We start from the raw sequence: 5,246 nt of genomic DNA on the forward strand, positions 1-5,246 counted from the left end.
GATCTAGAGAGATGCAGTGACTCAGGGAGCAGGAGGCTGAGCCAGGGCTGGAATACCAGTCCACAACACTCCAAATTCTAAGTGAAAGTGAAAAGGGAAGCTGCTCAGTCGTGTCCGACTCTTGGTGACCCCATGGACTGTAGCCTAGCAGGCTCCTCCATCCATGGGGTTTTCCAGGCAAGAATACTGGAGTGGGTTGCCATTTCCTTCTCCAGGGGATCTTCCCAACCCAGGAATTGAAGCTGAGTCTCCCACATTATAGGCAGACACTTTACTGTCTGAGCCACCAGGGAAGTCCAAATTCTAGAATTTTCCAAAAGAGAGCTCAGGATCAGCTCCCAAGAGCCAGAACTTCTAATGAGTCCTAATCATGGAGGATAGTGTCCACATCTGTCGTCCCTGGAGATGGCTCTAACAAATGAGGATCTAGAGACACCCCTACCCTGGCCTAGTCTTGCGTCCTCCCCTCCCACAGCCCTGCCAGTGCTTATCCATCCCCCAAGCTTCAGCTTGGCGGCCACATCTCTGACATGGCCCCCACACCCCAGTCCCTGAGCAGGCTCCTGCCACAACACAGATGCATGGGGTTATAAGTGTTTGCCTTACCCCCAGAGCATGCGTTTTGGAGAATAGGAGTTGGGTACCATCACCAGCACCTGGCAGAGTGCCTGCTACCAAACAGTCACCCGGTAAAAGTGGCCAGTGCTTGGGGGATGATGTAGCCATTCCCAGCAGGACCTCCCAGAACTGGTTGCTTTCTGCAGCCCTTAAACTGAAATGATGCCCTGAGTTCTGTGTTCTCTCCATTACAGCACCAACCTCACTGGGAGGCCATGGAATGTTCTTTCAACTGGCCTCCTGCCTTAGTTTGTGTTCTTCCCAAAGTAGACCTTGAGCTAAACGTTTGGGTGCAAGTCAGTTATGGGGGCGGGGACAGCAGGATGAACTGTGACTGAGGGAGACGGTGAGCAGGGAGCAGGTTCTGGCTGTGGGTAACTGCAGCTCCATCCCCCTGGAGTATTGTGACAGGTAGGATGGAACCTAGCTCAGGATTGATGGGCTAGGGTGAGGAAGCTCAGAAATGCATCAGCCAACTCCCATTCCTCAGTGACTTCTCCTGTGCCTGGGCCATTAACTCCCAGCACTGTCTTGCAGCCACTGGTGCACATGGAAACTCTCTGTAGATGACCTCTGGGGTAGGACAAGGGAATGTGAGAGCGAGGTATCAAGAGAATCTTCTTACTTCTCATTTGGGTAGCAAACGCTTTCATAAGACTCACAGCTGAAGCTTATTGACAGCTTGCTATGTGCCAGGCACGTGTATGATTTTATGTGTTGATAGTTTTCACGACCATGGGATTGGTACCATCAGCCCCATTTTAAAGACGAGGAAACAGATTCAGAGAAGCTACCTAACTTGTCCAGGCTGCTGAGTGGCAGACCCCGGGCGTCCTTCCTGGGGATGTCCGATTTCTCAGTGGGTGCTCATTCCACCTCTAACAGTGCTTTACAAATGATGATGATTGGGTTTAAAAATGGATAACAGCAGGAATCCTGGAGACCACTTTAAAGTGCATCCTTAGGAGGTCGAGGCCTGGGGTGGCCACAGGCTGGGAGAGAGTGAAAAGGCAAAGAAGCAGGAAAGAGTAACTCCAAGCAAAGGGGCTGTAGTCAGAGCCGAGCAGGAGAAAGTGCACGTCAGGACACAGGAGGATCCGCTGGGTCCCCAGGAAGGCAGAGAACACCTCCAGCTGCACCTAGAGGAAACTTGCAAATCAGCAGAAAGGGGTTTGGTTTTTAAGTGTACCGAATGGAAGGGGCAATAAAGAATCAGTGGGACCCCCTAGTCATGTATGGATGTGAGAGTTGGGCTATAAAGAAAGCTGAGCGCCGAAGAATTGATGCTTTTGAACTGTGGTGCTAGAGAAGACTCTTGAGAGTCCCTTGGACTGCAAGGAGATCCAACCAGTCCATCCTAAAGGAAATCAGTCCTGAATATTCACTGGAAGGACTGATGCTGAAGTTGAAACTCCAATACTTTGGCCACCTGATGCAAAGAACTGACTCATTTGAAAGACCACGATGCTGGGAAAGATTGAAGGCAAGAGGAGAAGGGGATGACAGAGGATGAATTGGTTGGATGGCATCACCTACTCAATGGACATGAGTTTGAGTAAACTCCGGGAGTTGGTGATGGACAAGGAGGCCTGGCGTGCTGCAGTGCATGGGGCCACAAAGAGTCGGACATGACTGAACTGAACTGACTGAGACTCCTAGATCTGCAGCCGAAATGACTCATTTGGGGGTGGCTGCTGCTGCTGCTGCTGCTGCTGCTGCTGCTGCTAAGTCGCTTCAGTCGTGTCCGACTCTGTGCGACCCTATAGACGGCAGCCACCAGGCTCCCGAGTCCCTGGGATTCTCCAGGCAAGAACACTGGAGTGGGTTGCCATTTCCTTCTCCAGTGCATGAAAGTGAAAAGTGAAAGTGAAGTCGTTCAGTCGTGTCCGACTCTGTGCGACCCCATGGACTGTAGCCCACCAGGCTCCTCCATCCATGGGCTTTTCCAAGAGTACTGGAGTGGGGTGCCATTGCCTTCTCTATTGGGGGTGGCTATGGGTTGCCAAATATATAGGCTCGTCCTTTTTGTGATGATGTCAGAGCTGAAAGGACCCTCTCTTGTAGATCCTCTGACCAAGTCTTCATGGGTTCAGATGGGATAGCGAGTGTGGCAGTAGGCAGTAACTCCCCCACAACCCCACAGCAGAACCGATGGGCAAATCTGGTTCTCACTTTTGCACTGATCATTTCCACTAACACATGCATCTTTGGAGCCTCCCAGTGAACTGTGCAAAGGGGATCAAGTCGGTTCTTCCCCCGGCCCCTGGCCTCATCACCTTCCTCTGTAGAAAGGAGAGAGATGCTGCCTTGCTGTGCGGGCTGTGAGGGTACAAGGAGCTGGCAGATGTGAACCTGCCGCTGACCGCCCAGCCCCCAGTTGGTGCAGAGTTCACGTGGCGCTGAGCCCTAGCGCGGATGCAGCCCAACCTGCAAGGAATTCTGGGCCCAGAGCCGCAGCCAGTGATGTGGGGCGGGCACAGAGGACCCTCCCACCAGAAGGAGGAGCCTCTCATAAGCGCTCTGCTCCTCGCATGCTGAGTGGCGGCCATCAGCGGGAGCTGGGAGTGAAATATCACCCCCTGGTTTGTGAGCAACGCCCAACAACTTGCTCCAGTCCCAGGAGTGAGGACTGGAGCAGAAGGGGAGAAACAGATAAGGGCGGCCACCCTGCCGGGACAGTCAGGCAGAGAGGACCTGTAATTACCGTGGGACTCCCGGAGAGTTTCTTGGTCTCTCTGCTCCTCCGTCCCTACCTGTGAAATGCACGATGGAGTGAGATGGCTAAACTGTTGTGATTTTTGCTATCTTGGGACGTGAAGACGTGTCATTTGATTGCGTATGGCAAAAATCTTCCTGCTGGCTGGAGGCTCATGGCTTGCAGGAAGACGGAGGTGGGTGATTGCGGTTTGACTCGGTTCAGCTGTTGTGACCAGGTGGGATGCTGGGCGAGGCTTGGATTGCGGTGGCGTGGGAGGCGTGGCCCTGCCTTCTGGGAGGGAAGGGGGCTGCTGGCCACCAAAGCTAACATTGATGGGCCCTTCTGAGCGCTCCGTCTGCTTGCATTCACTGCATCACCACCAAGCCTCACGGGGTAGGTAGGGGATGCCTGAGGGAGCTGTGGAGGAGAAGAGGTTTGAGCGGGTCCTGGAAGGATGGGTAAGGTGGAATGCGGGTGGAAGGGCACCTTGGGGAAGATGCATGGGAGCAGGAAGATGATGGAGCTAGGGCAAACATGGAGGGCTCCAGGCTCCAGGGGGAGGAATCTGGCCCTGGTACTCAGTGGGGAGCGGCTGTGAAATTGGGCGGAGAGGAGTATGGGATTCGCACTGAGTGCTGGGAAGGCTTCCATGGCTCGCTGAGTACCCTTCCTTCTACCCACCCCACCTCTGCCCAGGTATGGAGTCCTGCTTGGAATGGCAGTTATTATTTTTATGAAACAGGGCAGAGATGTTGGGCCTGGTGAACATTTTTGCTCACTTCAGGGGAAGGTTGTAAGCGAGGTGGGTGTTTCTTTAAGTCAAAAATTACTCAACCTCTCTGTAAGTCCTTAAGAGCGAAGGGTTGGTTTTTGCTTTCTTATGTTTTGATATCTCTTGTCTAGACATTCAGGATGGGGGGAGTTGTCTGACTGCAGAGACTTGGCTGCCTGGAATGAATCTGCCTCCTGTTTTGCTTCTGAGAGCACAGTCTCCAGAGGATATTTGTTGCTATTCTAGTTAAGGTCCAAGTGCTCCATTCTTCAAGGGAAAAATAGCACAAGAGACATCTTTAGGTTGTGTGAGAGCCTTCAGCCCTGGGAGATAGCCAGGACAGAATGTGGGAGTCAGAGTAGACTGTTGGGGTGTTTGGCAGTCAGGATGGGCTGGCCTGAGGTCTGCTTATCTGGACTTTTTAAATGTTGTACGAAGGCCCCTTTTGCCTTTCTCTGTGGTCCCTAGCATTTATGGACCCAAAGTGACTCTCGAGATCTGAACATCTCTCAAGGAATTCCTTAGGATGTCTGCTGGCTTCCTTCATGGTCCAGATCCAGCACCGTCAGGGGTGGCTTTGTGGTTCACACTGAAACGTCACCAAGATGTTTTATGAAATGAGTGCAAAACAGTGTAAATTGAGAACTCAATTTCTTAGTAATAACATGTATTTAGTGTGTTTGGAAAGAAAACAGCCTAAATTATAGGCAAGTGTGATGATCGAGATCTGACATAAACATACCAACAGAGATGAAATGCAGACGCAGAAATCAGGAGAGCCTTTCTCACGCCAGGCAGGGCATATTCCCATGCCATCTCCTTCCCCTGGCAGAGCTGGCGGGACCATCACATGCCTGCAGGGGGCCGGGCCTTTGGCTAACAGTGCAGGCAAAGCCTGGGTTGCTTTGATCATTGGGCCCTGAGTCACCTGGAGAAGGCATTTCAGTGCCGTGTTTCAGATGCTGGGCAGAGCCTTTGCACCTGGGACCAGGGACTTTCCAGTGGGCGGGGCTCTACAGATTTGGCCAGACTGCCTGCAGCTGCTGCTGCTTCTCCTGGCTGTGCTCACAAGGGATCCTCAGCTTCTGAAACTCAGCTCATATTCTTTTTGGCATCTCCTGCTGACTTCTGTATTGGTTTGTGCTCACTTTCCCTCTT

The sequence above is a fragment of the Ovis canadensis genome, chromosome 13 (genome assembly GCF_042477335.2).
Source record: "Ovis canadensis isolate MfBH-ARS-UI-01 breed Bighorn chromosome 13, ARS-UI_OviCan_v2, whole genome shotgun sequence".
Classification (NCBI taxonomy): Eukaryota; Metazoa; Chordata; class Mammalia; order Artiodactyla; family Bovidae; genus Ovis; species Ovis canadensis.